General features: G+C 44.6%; 1 long non-coding RNA gene across 1 annotated transcript in view; it reads left to right on the top strand.

The window, feature by feature from the left end:
* The first annotated feature begins 725 nt into the window (after positions 1–725).
* LOC143365731 (uncharacterized) overlaps positions 726–16,534 on the top strand; it is a 235,310-nt gene continuing 219,501 nt past the window's right edge. Inside the window, exon 1 of the long non-coding RNA XR_013084586.1 lies at positions 726–966. This is a non-coding gene — a long non-coding RNA (uncharacterized LOC143365731). The remainder of the gene's footprint in view (positions 967–16,534) is intronic.

Below are 16,534 nucleotides of genomic sequence, written 5' to 3'. Positions count from 1 at the left end.
AGCACAGTGCACTGACGTCATCCCTAAAGGGTGCAAAGGGCGGATGAGGGTTGATAAAAAGTCTCTACATGTCAGATGTCCTTCTCAAAGAGAAAAACAATTTTTCCACTTCTAGAAAGTGACCAATAATACTTAAAAACGTATCGCATTTCATAACACGATCTTGTGCAATAAATTTTGAAATACTCTTTAGAGTCAGCACAGTGCACTGACGTCATCCCTAAAGGGTGCAAACAGCGGATGAGGGTTGATAAAAAGTCTCTACATGTCAGATGTCCTTCTCAAAGAGAAAAACAATTTTTCCACTTCTAGAAAGTGACCAATAATACTTAAAAACGTATCGCATTTCATAACACGATCTTGTGCAATAAATTTTTAAATACTCTTTAGAGTCAGCACAGTGCACTGACGTCATCCCTAAAGGGTGCAAAGAGCGGATAAGGGTTGATAAAAAGTCTCTACATGTCAGATGTCCTTCTCAAAGAGAAAAACAATTTTTGAACAATTTTTGTAATTTTCGATATTTATCGGGGAATTGCATACAAACTCAATAAGTGCATACAAAGTCGATAACGTTGTGGTAGCACAGGTTCCGCCCTTGTCCCCGAAGGAGTCTGATCAAAGGCGTTCCTCGGGTGCGTCGGCAGATGGCGAGGTGTGCATTTAAAACCCCATCCAACCCCAATAACGAGCCACCCTTCGCGAACAGCTGTTCCGGACCGCCATGGCGCACGCGACTCCGCCGTATCGAAAACGCAGGCTGCCTTCTCGAGTTTACCGGTCGCGAAACGTGTTTACGTGGCCTGTGTCAATGTGTCCTGCCGCGAATTCCCGGTGGTAGAACGGTCCTCGCGTATAATGAGTGCGGGTGCAGTGTGCTCGTGTGTTGTGTTCAAGTGAGAACTCGAGAAGCATTTTTTTTTCCACCCCCGAAGGCCTCACCGGTTTCGCCGTCACCTTGAAAATGTAAGCAACGCTGAATCCTCTGTCGTCCCCCCTGATTTCACGTCGGAATTATCGGTACACTGAGTCGACTTTCCGCGACCTTCGACGCGCATGAACTGAGAAATATGCTATATGAAAAATGGCACCCCCCAATCGCACACTTTGACGAACGTGCAATCGCAGCTGTGTTTTGAACATGTTTTTTTATCTAATTGGGTGGATTTTTAAGGGAATCTGATTCTCGAAGGTTGCACGACAGGCTTGCACCAGGTGATTTTTTATTTTAGCACTTTGTTGTTTTTTTTTTTTTTACGCACGTCCATAAATTGCACGTTCGGTTATATTGGCGGTCCGCGGACAGCCTCCGCAACGTGACAGTCGTAAATATCGATCGCAATTTACTTTGTGCAGGACGCGGCAGGCTTTTCGATTTGTATTTTGGTTCGTTGGAATTGTTTTACCGAGGGAATTACCGCCGAGGAAAACTACCCCAAACGCCTTGGTAAATCTTGCACCATGAATTCTTCGATTCTGACGTCAGGTGGCAGCACGTGACCGTATGAATGAATCCTCGGCGCCGCTAATTTCCTTTGATGGCAATTAGCGTGCACTTCATTTCCTGCATTTTCCATTTGAACAATGATGGTACCACTGTCGCACACATGAACGTTTTCATATTTTCAATTTCACAATTATCGCACGCAATATGAATTTGCAAATTGAAATACGAACCATCAAGTCCAAACGTTGACTAAACTTTTTCATTCGGTCGCAGGTTGTTGCAAAAATTACGATTGTAAATTCGATCTTGTAATTTTTGTATGGCGACACAGATTAGTCACAGTGCCTCGGTACTTTTAGTATCAAAGAGAACAGTTTATTCTGGTCTCTCTAACATATTAAAATACTTCAAGTGAACTTTCAATTGAAATTACGATAGAGTTAGTATGCATTATTAAAATCTTATTGAGAATCAAAATTGTGTTCACTCTTTCTGCAAATTATATTGCTCCTTAAGATTAAAGATCTTATCACTCTTTATGTAATAGAACCGTAACAAAAAATCGCAGATCAACTTTTGACATCTCATTTTAAAGAGGAGACTTTCCTTTAAAAGATCACATTCTAACAAATTGTGAAGAAGAAATGTTTAAACTTTCTACAGCTATTCGAATCTGTAAAGTTTCGAAGGGGAGAAAAGCTTTGTTCAAAAGGAGGAAAATTTCAATGTGATCCATGTTCTCCTGTTAACAAATGAACAAAAGAGATCTTTCGGACCTTTTTCACAACCCTTATTCAATACTTCAACGTACCCTCCACCGATGATAGTAGTATCAGCGTCACCTGGCTTATTTACCCTCCTCAAAATAGTAAAAATATCAGGCTCGTCAAGAACACAATTCTAATATTCGCAACTTATTAAAATTATTAAGAGACCCAATGAATATGCAATTCCTGTTTTTTGCATGGAGGTCAGAGTCTATCAATATCTTCTTCCCGCTGTTTCGTATGTAACAATTTCAATGTGATCCATGTTTTCCTGTTAACAAATGAAGAAAAGAGATCTTCCGGACCTGTTTCACAACCCTTATTCAATACTTCAACGTACCCTCCACCCTTCCATCAGCGTCACCTGGCTTATTTACCCTCCTCCGTAACAGAGCTCGAAGAACTTCTCACAATCGCATCGGCGATCCATTCGCGCGTCTTCCTCGTTTCGCCCTTTGTAATTTAATGAACGTAACGGCCCCAACGCCCCCCTCCAACCCCCGGTCTCTGCTTGATACAGAGCTTCGCGCTCTTCGACGATGAATTTCTCGCGTTCGCCTTATTATAGACTCCTTTGTGCGGGGGCGCAATTTAAAAGTTTAGCCCGGTTCTCGAGCGCGATGCTCCGCGTATTAAGCCTCGACCCTCCAGCGGATACCTCGGGGAATCCCTGAAACTATCGGGGAAGTTTAAACGATCGTTTTTCATCCGACGTGGCCAGGGGCGTGGCGGTGGCGGCGGACCCGGCTGCAACATGATTTAATTAGGTGACGCCCTTTCGGCAAGAGCTACGGGCTCTGTGACGGTCTTTGCTTAATTCGAATTGCCCGGCCCTTTGCAGGCGAAACCTGTGTCAACTACCATGCGTTTTCACGCTGTTTTGGTCCCCGGGTTGAAATAGTCCCGCTTTTTGGTCTTTTGAAGCCTTTGCACGCCGGTTGTAGTCGCTTCGCGAATAACACCGGTTCTTTCGGGCTGTTTCTGCTCTACGAGTTTTTGGGGGTGCTCGACAACGCTTGGAAAGTTGTATTATAGCGGCGGTCGCTGTTGGCGAGGTTTCGCTGCGATTTACTGTTACGGCGAATCCGAATTTTCACCTGTTATTTGCTCGGATTGCGATTCAAAAGCTTCAGTCTTTTCCAATCGTTCGTCCATAATGATTTATATTTGCAATGGTTGTACCGTCCTACATTTTTACGCAATTGTTCGTTCGCTATCGATGCGACTGACTAAACAAGTCCATTATTTGCTGGTAACATACCCCGTACATTCTGTATAAATAAATGAAAATTGATATGTATTGACTGTATGAAAATTGACTGTATAAATAAATGAAATTCTGTTAGTCGAGCTTCTGGCGAATCAATTATATGGACAATGGAGGAACAGTTTAGGAACAATTTCTTCCAAAAATATTTTTTAAAGAATTTATGAATGAAGCACAAATACGAAAACTAAAATTGCTCGAAAAACTGATCTTTCTTGGCCGTCTATTTTACCCAGAAGACAAACTCCTCTGAGAACATCCCCAACCCCCGGATCCATTGTTTAAAGGAAGCAGTCAACAAAGGCAGAGTACGATCTCGAATCGAAGTTCACAGATCCATCTCAAAGAACCCGATCGACTGCGTCTACGCCGCGAAGTCTGTACCGTTGTGCTGAACTGTCGGATGAAGTTCGTAAATTACAACGTTGAAATTACGTTGTTAGAGGGCGTTCAGGTTCCGCTTTGAGCCCCGCGACCCTTCAAGTGCATCGCGCCGGTGAAAAATGATTTCGTTACACGGCAGGGTATTATTCAGCCTTGGCAACGGAACGTTGTTAGTTAGCGCAGGGTAGTAGGAAGTTCGAAGCCGCGTATCGAAAGAGGAAAGCCCGCTCGCGAACGGAGGGCTGCGGAAACTGCTCGCGAGGCGAGTATAATGCGCGTGAAATTAAAAATGCCGCGAGTTCGATCCCCTGACCAGACGACGGGGGAGGGGAGAATGGTTGGTTAATTAACCGGGCTTTGGAAATTAGCCGATTTCTCATTAAACCGAGTCGCTCGTGAATTTCCCCGCGTGCGATCCTCGACAAAACGCTCGGCGGCTCCGCTCGGATCCGCCGCGCCGGCGAGACCCGGGCGCCATTAAAAATGCGGATCTGAAACTAGTTTGCCATTCTCTGTATTTATTACTCGTGCGTGCTCGCAGGATATTTAGTTTCTCTTTGAATCGCGCGGCCCTTTAAGTGCATCATTACCCATTCCCTTTTGTGTCGATTCACGTGCAGCATCCGCGCATCTACTGCAACCCCCCCCCCCTCCGTCCTTCGCCCGTCCTCTGAACGGAATGAATTGCAAACTACCTCGTGTTCTGCCAGCGACTTCCGCAAATTGTTTTTTTTTGCCCCTTCCTTTCCGGCTCCTTCTTCGCTCGAGCTACCGAAGAAAGGGACTGCTCGCGATCTGGATAAAACATGCGATCCTCGATAAGGCGGGGGTGTAGCGTGTCTCATAAACTATTGTTACGGAAGTTTGTTTGCCTGTGATCCTCCGGGATCGGAATTCGGCACGTGCGAAACGCTGCTTCGGTTGCAAAGCAAAATTCGAGGAATTTCTCTCTAGCTAGATATTTAGCCATTTTTGTACCGTTTTATAGAATATTTTACACGGTCTTTGTTGTATCTTATTGAATTTTTCGCTAGGAAATTAATCATTGGTTAATATTAGATCTTTGTGCAAAATTCGAGGAATTTCTAGCCAGATCTTTAGCCGTTTTTGTACCGTTTTATAGAATATTTTACACGGTCTTTGTTGTATCTTATTGAATTTTTCGCTAGGAAATTAATCATTGGCGAATGTTAGATCATGAATCTTTGTGCAACATAATTATCTGCATCATTTGCACGAAACGTTGTTCAAACGCGTCCAGGCAGAATAAACATAATTATAATTGATCGAGTTAATTGAACGTGGAGGTTCGAATTAATTATTGGCTGTAACTATTTTCCCCGAATAGGGTGCATGTATGGATGCCAATACATCAGCCAATGCACCAATACATACGTCCATTTCAGATTTCCGTATTGGTACACAAAATGTTGATACAGCGGCGAGCAGTTGCATCGGTTTAAATAAATAGGAAAAAATATAAATATTATTCTATTCTTCTTTTCTCTTGATGTTTGCATACGAAATGAATACCAAGCTTGAAATTAGTAAAAATGAATACCATCTTCAGCCCATGGAAACTATAATCGATATTAAGGTTGCTGTTCAAGAAGAAATTATTAATCAAAAAATTCCATAATTGATTTGAGAAGATTTGGGAGAAGTATCGTTTCAGTCAAAAAATTCCTGACTGTGCTTGTTATTGAACGAACGAAGAGTAGAGCACATGGGAAATATGGAATTTAATAAAAATGGAGCTCGCGAAAGTTGGTTTCTTGATTTGCCGTTTCACCTGCACAGGGCCGATACGTTTCGTTCCTAAAACAGATTCTAACGATTATTTGCGTTACCCGCGGGATATGGAGATTCGATTAGCGAGCGCGTGGTGTTTGCGTTCCCATTCTGTTTGCTTTTAAATGGCGGGACGTCGACTGTCAATACCGCCGGTGGGTGTCTAAGTTTCCGTCGTCCCGCGACACTTTGGCCCAGTTCCTGCGTCGAATGCGAAAGAGACCGCCCCGAGTGCCGCTAATGAATATATGAATGGATAAATATATCGCCGGGAAATGCCGGAATTCCGGCTGTTTACATAGCCGGCGCCCCGAAAGTTTAAATGGGACCGGCGGCTGATGGTGTCGCGCGCGAGTAGGACGCCGTCTGAACCAGTCGAATGTTGTTTTTGCGGGGAGCAGAGTCTCGGGACGCGAGGACGAGGTCACGAAAACTTGCAACGTCGCGAAGCATTTGTTATTTTCTTCTCCTCGCTTGTATGACTGACGATGAAACTCGGATTCCTCATCAATTGCCGGGGCATTCTGAAGTGCCATTTTTAAGGGGACTTTGAGAATTTTTTAAAAGAATTCAGAGGATTATTCCGAGTTCATTCTTTTGCAGACGTGTTCACTGGTGGTTGGAGTATATACTATATTTTTTTCGAGCCAAAATGCTCAAAATTGCTGCAATTTCTTAACACATTCGCGACCGGCAAATTTTTTCCGTTTCTAATACCGAGTACCGGCGAAAACAATGAAATTCTGAAGCTGGTTGCCGCAAACTTGTATCGCTAAAGCTAGGATTAATCAATTTATTAAAGTAATTAATAATTTAAATTTAAATCCAATCCCATTAATGCGCCTAATGTTGCCGCATTCGGAACAAAAATTGCAGGACGTGAATTCACATCAGCGGTCGCGAATGTGTTAAGACTAAAATGATGGGTTTTAATATTTTAAATGTAAATGAAATTGTGAAGATGCATCTAAATATATTTCCTCGAGTAAACATTGTAAATAAAACGGCTAGAAATTTGGATAGACAGGATCTTGTTGTTTTCATAAAGTACTGTAAAATGGTCACTTTCGGTGTTCCGTGAACCGTAGTGTTAATACATTATTCTTATAATGGAAGAAATTTCTGTATCCTGTCGGATATCTTGTTATAAAATGCGAAAGATCGAGATAAATTCAATCTTGCCAATTTGACAAGTTCTTAATCGCAGGTAAAATCGCGGGCTAGCTTATCGATCCGCGGGCTCCTTTCGGATTTTTATTGGCCGCTCGGGCAGATTGCGCTGGGCGTTCATAACGTTGATAGATGACAATTATCGCAAATAAACAATCGGTAGTAATGAAGGCGGGGCCGGGTTTGGCTCTCTCGCGCGGCTCATCAATCGTCGGCAGCGGCGCGCAGACAGAAATTTCATTTATCGAGAAAGTTTAAATCAAACCGCCATTACTCACGGTGCCGCAACTGTGACCGGCCGTTTCGATTCCACCAAAAGCCAATTGAAATTCGTTTCGTCACCGGTGTCGTCGAATCGCTCTCTTTCAACCCTGCCGCACCACACCCCTCGCGCGGACTCTCGTCCGAGCGCGGTGTTGGCCGTTTGCGAAACGTTATTCGAAATTTTTGAACGGGAAAATTCGTTCTGTTCTCTCTCCTCTCTCTTTCTCTATCTTCTGTCTCTCCGGCCTTCCGGATGTCACACGCCGCGCCGGTTCCTCTTCGAAATCGGTCGAAAGAAGGGTACGGAAGGTACAATAAGGGCGCGGCCTACGAGTATTTACGGGCGGGACACTTTGTCGGTCGGAATCCCCGCGAGTTCGAAACAAAATTGATTAGCGGGAATTATTCGTCCCAAAGAGAACGTTGATTGAGTCGACGGGCGCCATCTAGTTTCTACCGGCGCGGGTCTGATTAAATTTCTCAGTTGGAAATGGGTAACGAGATTTCGACGGAAGTGACCTGGATTGCCTCGAGGCAGCATAATACGCTCCTAAGTACATCGTGTTACCGCCCCCCCTCCCCCTCCGCTGCTGATTTCGGTGCCGGCAAGCGCGAGATGGCGATTCCATCCCTCCAGTTCCACCCCCTCCCCCGATTTAAATAAATATCTCCCGGATTGCTATCTGATTATCGGAACTTCAAAGTTCCTGCACGGGGAAACGGTCTTCCGTACGAGCGACCTCCACCCGTCCAATTAAACTCGAGGGAGCTTAAGTTTCCCACTTGGGACACTGTTCAACCCGTGAATCTTACAAATTTTTTTCTCATGTGTGATCGAACGTACTATGCTCTATCCGTGCTCATCTATTAACGTGGAGCCTCTGTTTCAAATTATTTTCCTCAAAGACCCTGTTCGATTATGAAATAAAATGAGTAGCTAAAGTTGTTTTTCTTTTGCTACATTTTAGAAATTCCAACGATTCAATGTAACATTGAGTTCAATGAGTTCAATGTGATTTGAGAGTTTCCTCTTTACAATGGCACCTCAAAAATTGATCTTCGATTTTCTTCTCGCCATTTTGTTGCACTTCAAATGGAAAGTGTGCCTTTGGTATTAAAAGCATAAAAAAAGACAAAACAACACCTTCACTTTTGCATTCGATTTTTACAGCGAGAAGGGATCTTCGAGGAAAAAGCAATTTCGGTTTACCTCCCAGTTTTATGACAAAGATACTTTCTTTGAAATTCTTTTCTGAAAAATCTAAATTCATAGCTCTGCTCTTTAACATCCCACGATATTTTTGCACGAAGTTACAGGAGTTCAAAGATACAATCTAATGGTCCTTTAATTTTGTAGTGTCTTCAATTGTATCTCGAACAATTTGAATCGGTGGAGCGCAGAATTTTGATTAAAATTTCTGACCGTTTCGGCGCGACACGGAGCAATAATTTAGCGTGAAGATCCGCGTCGAGCAAATCGGGTATTCATCTTTCGGGCCCGAAAGTGCCATTTTGAAAAGCGTCCGCCGCTCGCGAGTGTCCCGCTTCCTGCACTATCGTCGATGATTTATTCAATCGAGCGCTTGTCGATATTTATCGTTTCGGCCCGCTCACCCGGGGCACGAGACACTCGATGAGATAAATCATATTATCGTGGACAAGTAGTGGCCAGTACGTGGCAATCTGCAGGCAATGCCAAAACGGCCGGGCCCGGCTGGTATGAACATGGAAATCATATTAGACTAAAACCACATTGCTTAATGGACGCCATCTGCCTTAATCCCATTATCCACTGCAATTCATCACCGGCCCTTTTCCCATCGATGCCGATACTGTTTGTTGTAACAGCTCTTCCTCTTTGTTACCTATTAGCCGGGCAACTCTCTCTCTCTCTCTCTCTCTCTCTCTCTCTCTCTCTCTCTCTCTCTCTCTCTCTCTCTCTCTCTCTCTCTCTCTCTCTCTCTCCCTCTCACCACCGCTCGTACAATGTACGCGGGCCGTGTTTTCTCGTCGAAATAAAAAAGAAAAACACTACACCCCCGGGGCCCGGTATTAATTTTCCGTCTGCCGCGTTTAAATTAGCAAAATTGTTCGGCGGAAACCAGATCTTCCGTAGTGTATCGATCCTTTATAATCCGGCCACGTGCATTTATGTTCTCCGCTTTAAATCGACGCGCTCGTTTCTTCGCTATTCATTACCCGGAATAACGGACGCGTTCTCTGATAATGTAAAAAGGGTACGTAACAGTTCGAGGTGTTCTAGAAATGTATAGAATGCTTCAAATTGGCTGTGTTGAATCGTTGCCTCTTGCTTTAGGAGCTTGTTAAATCAGTCACATTTTATTTTTCATGTTGTACTTCGAGGTACCATTTTCGTTCCATTGTGGATCGTACGTGCTCAAATCTTTCAAACAATTAATCGAAATATACTTTTATACAGGTGTCATCTGGCTTAATTTTCCTCGAAGAATTGTCTATATTTTTAATAGTGAAGAGAAATCCATACAAACTATTATTTTTATTATTTTATTATTTAAATAAAAGTATACAGATACCGCGACCGAACAGGCTCACGGAAAATTCAATACAGTATTAGCAACAGTGTTTCGCGAATTGCTCGAAAACTGAAATCGAGCGGCGGTAACAAGTATAGGGAAAAGTTGTTCAAAACGATGACTTTGACAACATATTTCATGGTCATCGAAATCAACTTCTATATAAGTACCCTTTTTTCCGAATCATAATCAGTTTCAAAAAGTTGCTTCAAGCAGAGCGCCGTTAAAATTCGAAGTGCGCTTCGGTGGCTAATAACATTGAAACTGTTATGAGTTCTAACTCGAGATTTTAGAGAGACACGTGCAGCTACGAGATCCTGCAAAAAGAAATCGGTATTTTTCACTGGAAGGTAGAAATTTCGTTAATTTCGGTCAGAGATGGCTCGACCGAAGCGGTGGACAACTTATCAGCGTTCAGCGAGGAAAAATCGGATGCATTCGCACGAAATCGTCAAAGATTCCCTGCGGCATCTATGAACTACACGGGGGAATCGTATCGGAGCTTAAAGCGGGATCAGTGTCGCACACCAGGTTCTGTTGCCCGCGGCAATCTGTCCGGCCCGTAGCGATTTTCTACTTTCGTTCAACCCACTTCTCTCTCCCTCTCTTTTTCTCCTTCTCTCCTTCTCTCTCTCTCTCTCTCTCTCTCTCTCTCTGTCCCTCGTCCTGCGTTGAAATTGCTTCCTTGTGGAATCGAGGCGAGCCCTCGATTGCAAATGTCTACGTGAAACACCGAGTCACGTCGCCTAACATTTAACTCGCAATTCTCCTTAGCCCTTTCGAATTTTCCTCCTGTCTCATACATTTTAAATCAACGCTCCTCCCTTCGCTGTCCACTTGAATTCTAATCCGCGCGGACTTCGAAACTTTATTGCGACGGACCAACATGCAAACAACTCGTATCTTTTGCAATTGAACGTTTCATTAAGAGCCCTTGCAACACGAGGGTTGGAAGCCTGAAAAATTCGGGCGAATCTATATTTTTTCTTCCACATGGCGATTTATACTTTATATTTTTGTTTGTTTTGGAGAAAATCAGCTTCAAGCGCTCATAAAAATTCGACCGTTTCGAAACGTTATCGCACAGCTTTTCGCATTATCTCCTATAAATATCTATTGACTCCCTAATCACTACACGGAAAGCATATTTATCTTATCTTAAAAGATTCAAAGGACGTTCCTCTTATCAGTTCTAGTTATATCAAACTCAAATAAAATTATATAATTTTCTGCATCCTTTATTAAACGCAATAATCACGGCCCAATATTATACCAGTTAATATTTTCGATTTTGGGAAGCTGCATAGAACGGGGTCGCTTGTACTCAACTTTCGCTAACGTTCTTGAGAAACTTGTTTACTCTTTGCTGCTTAAGAAAAATTCTGCATTAATCGTGGCATCGGTCAATAACAAGCTGAAATTATAATTGCATAGGAACGGCGAGTCTTATCGTCGCGAAACTTGACCTGATGATAGATAAGACTATCAGTTACACGTTCCGATCGAAGAAATAGCCACAGCTTTGTCGATCGAAGAGCAAAAACTTCGTTTCATCAATACTTCCTCCCCGCCTCATATTTCCTTAAAGATCTACAGGTCTTGGGTATTTATTTATCAGGTTTTCACTGTATTTCTGCACGTAGCTCGGAAATTAAAATTAACTAAAATAGTCCATTCTAAAAAATACTTAAAACTAAACTGCAGTATGCATTTATGAGTAGCTCCACAATTTAAAGCAGACGCGATTTAAAACAGCGAGTATCGGAAGTGAATAGAAACAAAGAAAATAAATTTGTAGTTCCCGTATCTAACAATCAATACACAAGCTCTTTCACCTAAAGATCGTTGCTGCCGAAATATTCAAGCTCGCGAAAATCGGCGACCAACCGCTAACACAAATAATTACCAAATCCTTTTTCTGCATCATTCTAAAAGTTCCGACAGACGGCCCGGACAATGGGACGCGGCAAAGCGTCGATGTAATCAGATCGCCTGGATCCCGAGCAAATTGAAGCCGAGGTGAATGGAAACAAGTCGAGAGCGGCCGTTAATTCGAGCGCGAACAGCGTACCGGCGTGTGCCGTGTAGCGATCGAGAAAACTGTCGGGTCCGTGACGGAAATCGCTCACGGTCGACGGAACGAAATCGATATCGCGAGGAGTCGTTCGCCTGGCTCGGACTACGGGGAACGTTCCTCTAGCCCGCGTTCCCGATTCTCGATCCCTGGGAAATCTCAGGAGTGCGCTTAAATAATCGAGCGTGGCGCTCGCTCGATCGAACGGCCATTCGCTCCGGATAGGATTTGCACGCGTCGACTTTCACCCTGGATTACGACGACAACGACGACGACGACGAAGACGATTCGCAAGAGCAGCCTGGAACGCCGAGGTTCTGGAATCGACGCCTAGAACCGACGCCGAGGGAATTCGCGAGGCGTCGAGCGTGTTAGAAGTTCGACTTCGCGCCTCCTGCAGGAGGACGTCGCCGCCACGGTTTCGACGATCGAGAAATTGCCTGTGACCGATTCCACGGATACGACCAATCGAGGACGCTCGATTGAACAGCTGATGCCGTGAAACTGCTGCGGTAACTGCGGAGACGTTCTTGCGAGAGCTGGATGCGTCTACAAATCCTGGCCCGCCGGAAATCTGGTGTTTAGAGCATTGCCCAGCTGTCTCTAATTTTATGGTCCCTGGACAACGTCAATTTTAAGTGACATTTTCGCATACTTCTGTTCTGATTACCTTAGTTTGTCCAGCAACCACGTTACAAATGACTCGGTGCGAATCCGTTAACGCGTTGACTGCCATGTCACCCATATGGCATGGGTGAGAGAATTATTTGTCCAGGAAGGGCCTAGCAGGATAAGAATGGTCCAGCGGCCCCAGTACGATTTTGATCGGTATTGTAAACAATGGTTTTAGGTGGAAAGATAATCCCCCAAAATTTTTAGTCGCTAACCCTTCGTTTAAGGATAATATGAGGGTAAATACCCTTAACTGTATCATTTTTTTTTCTCGGTTGTTAATTAGGATATTCAGATGGAAGAGAAACGAAAATATTCGAACTTACCTCCTTCGTATCATATATTTTTTTCACAATTGTGATCAAATTATTAAGGGTAGAGAAAAATTATTCAATTTTTTAGGGGTGGCGTTTGCAAGCGACCCTTCGAGTGACCACTTCCAAGAAATTCAAGAACAATGTTCTGCTACCTATTTAATATGTACAAAAGTTTCAAGATCCTTAGATTGGTGGGACATAGTTTTGATTTTATGGAATTTTTGAGGTTCGGAAGCGAAAGCGTTGAACTGTAAATCGATAAGCAGACCGTTGACTTCATTCAACATTAAGAAAACACAGCCATCTAGAACCGTTCGGGAGAAGTCGGGTCCGCGTCAGACGCCCAGTGGAAGGCGTCGTAAGAATTCGCGATCGCTAAATTATGCAGCGCAGGCTGCGATAGTTGGGTCTCCTAGTTTCGCGCGTCACGGGAGCGTGAAACTTTTGAAAAACCGGAGCTGGCAGATTTGTCGTTTATCGAGTTTCCGCGTTTCTTGTCTCGCAGTGCCTCGCGCGCGCGAAACTTTCGATTCAATTCCTCTCTCACGCCGCTCCTTCGGACGGAATATCGATTTTCTATCGCTGGTACGAAAGCGAGAGAGAGAGAGAGAGAGAGAGAGAGAAAGACTTTAGAAAATACCATCGTCTGTATGTACACAAGAAATCCCCCCGATTTAAGATTTCGCAAACAAAGCGGTCCGCAGGAGGGGGGCTCCAGCGCTAGACGGGGACGGCCCTGTTCTATAAACCGGCATTCGGCGAATATATTTCTCGGTGAAATTCAAAAACTTGGAGAGAGGGGAAAGAGCACGACGACGTGGTCGTCGGCCATAGCTTGGCGCCCTCACGAAGAACAATATCGATTCCACTCTGTCGAGCACGAGCGCCCAGGGCCCAGGCAACTGCGAACACCCTTCTTTATACGTTCACGTGCCACGGGAGCCGGATCCGATCCGATCCTATACGATCCCGATCCCGATCCCGATCCTATCCTGGGAATATTAAAAACCATTTCGCGTCCGACGAAACTCTCCTCGATCTGGACCGCACGCGTCTTTGAGCCCGACACGCGACCAATGTTATCATCTTCCGGGCAGGAAACCGTCTCGGCCCGTACCGATCCTGAATTAGAATTCAAATCCGGTTCCCACAATCCACCCGATTGTTCCATCCTGCGTGCTACTCGATTGGCCAACTTTCACATTCGCGGCGAACGACGCGGCATAGGATCATCTGTGGCCGAATTGTTCCGAGCTTGATTGGTTTAATCGCTCTATTAACACTGAACCCGACGACCGGTTCTCCATATCACGATTATTGAAATTATAGAAACGCCTCGAGATGATCGAGGAGACTCGAGTCTTCGACAACTACAATAACCACAAAATTGAAGTGAGTTCAATGTTTTACCAATCAGGTGGCATACAAGCAGGATCCTACGGATCCCTCTAACCAAACCACGAACAAATACATCTAACCATCAACATGTTGGATATTTATGGGTGGATATATTGTGCAAAGATATCTTTAACACGTTGGCTGCCATGTCACCCATATGTGGGTGACGGGCTTATTTGTCTAGGTTTTAAAATTAATTTTTACGTTAATATACTCTTCGTAGCAAATTTTATTGGGATCTGTAAAATGCAAGATAGTTGGAGGACTACTGAACGTCATACATTTAATTTTTCTCAATATTTATTTCATCAAATAAATTACTTTGATTTTATGGGATTTTTTAGGTTTCTAGTTTGGCAGTCAAAGTGTTAATCTACTGGGTGGTCATTTGAAATCTTTCCAGCCGAATATCTCGAAAAGTATGAATGATATTAAGAAAGTGTAAAACATGTGTCCAAGGATTTCGAGGGGGAAAGATGGGGGCAGTATCAGCTGTTTATTTGGGTGGCGTTTCCAAGGTCAACTTTGTCTTTTCAAATGGAAACTTATATTTTTTATTATCCTCTTTTATGAACACATGTTCGCGAACGCTTAACCTCACTTTTACGCTTATACGATCGAGACCGCCGACTCGCCGATTTCCCGCTAGGGACATTAAACATGCGGTTGCACGTAGACGCGCGACTCGATGGCACGTTTTGACACAACATATCGGACAATTTAAAAATTGCTTACCATCGCATAATTGTCACGCATAGCTAGAACCACTTGATCCCAAAGCCTAACTCGGACAACATCAAGGAGTACGCAACGCCGAGACGCATCCACGGCAAACTTCGACAGTAGATCCCGGCAAGCATTGGTCACGGCAACAGCATGACGCGCCTCGGAAAGATTCCGTTGTACCTAGCGGGGCATGCATCATCTTTATGGCGTGCATTATTGCCTGAAAAGAGGTCGGGGTGGCCGCGTGCTTGTGCATTAATGCACAGGGACGGCCGATAACGACTTCCTGCGGAGGCATCCTCAGCCGAGCGGTCCCGCGACCGGAAGTGCCGCAGCGGACGATGCTTCCCGACATCCATCGAGATTCCTCTCCGACAACGTCGCCTTTAAAACAGTATATTAGACCGTCGACTATAAATCAGGCTGGCGGGGGTGGACGAAGAAGAGGGGGGTTGGTTGAGGGTGTCGGTCGCGGCGATCGGCGCTAGTGCTTAGTAAGTAAGACAGTATGATATCAACCTGCTTCTCTCACTTCCTCTCTCCCTCTCTCTTGAACAGGGTAACCGTTATACCGGTGGCGTGCATGTGCGCATACAGGGTTTAGAGGGTAGAATGCCAGCGGGTTGGAGTCACGAGATTCCCCGGGGTTGCCTGCTGCTACAATATTGCTGTTCCCTGGCGCCACGCCAACCCCCATTCCATTCGTCGGAGAGAAAGAACCCCGGCGTTGATACGAACCAACGGAGAGAGGAGTCGAACAGGTCGAGGATGCAGGTGCGAAAGAGACCGAAGAGCAAACGGGGAGATGAATGTCTATCTGCGCGGCTAAACCCTACGGTCGTTCCTAGACACCATTTTAATCTGCGCCCGCCAACCTACCAACCCCGGCGAGAGCATCGATCCTTCAATCTTCGTCCGAAAAATTCCCTCCTCGTCATCTCGCGCCGCAGCCAACCGGATCACGCTAACAAGCCCAGATCAGGGTCGGTTGGGCCGCCATCAACCACGAATTCGTTACCAAGCTCGATCGCTTGGTTTTCGGGAAACCTCGTCGGGGAGGTCGGGCTTGGGTTCTTGCACCCTGCTATCTTTTGTTCCGTGGCGGGAGTCACCTTGGAATTGCAATTGTTAGGTTCCTCAGGTGATGAACGAGATTCAAAGAATACATTTTTGTGCCTAATTGGTGCTTCGTTGCACGAAATGGCCCCGAGAGAACACGTTTACTCTGAAATGGATGCGTGACTCTTCAGAAGCAGATATACCTCCGTAAGAATATTCTAAAAATATATTTAACTGGCCCTTGGTTAACCCTCGAATGCCTCCCTGGGGTCTTCCATGACCCCAACTAAATTTTGTGTATTTTGTTTATATAATTGCAAATATGAGGACACGGGGAACACACCGCGGTAGTGGGGATAATTCCGCGACGTTTACCATCCAGGCGTTGGCGACATATATAGAGAAATCACGGTATAGTGTGACAGATCGGAATTTCAGGAAGCAATATATCATTCTGAAAATCTTGTCACAAGACCTAGTCGAGGAGCTTCCACAATTTTCGCTTCTACAGCGTATTTCGAACACGTTCGATAAAATCTTTGGATTTCCTCTTCGTGTTCGCTGCAGCATCCTCGCCACAGTGATAGACGAGTATCGCGAAGCAACGAAGTCGAAGATCATTTGCACAAATGAATACGAAGGT

The sequence above is a fragment of the Halictus rubicundus genome, chromosome 2 (genome assembly GCF_050948215.1).
Source record: "Halictus rubicundus isolate RS-2024b chromosome 2, iyHalRubi1_principal, whole genome shotgun sequence".
NCBI classification, from domain to species: domain Eukaryota; kingdom Metazoa; phylum Arthropoda; class Insecta; order Hymenoptera; family Halictidae; genus Halictus; species Halictus rubicundus.
This window is presented reverse-complemented; position numbering and strand designations above follow the sequence as displayed.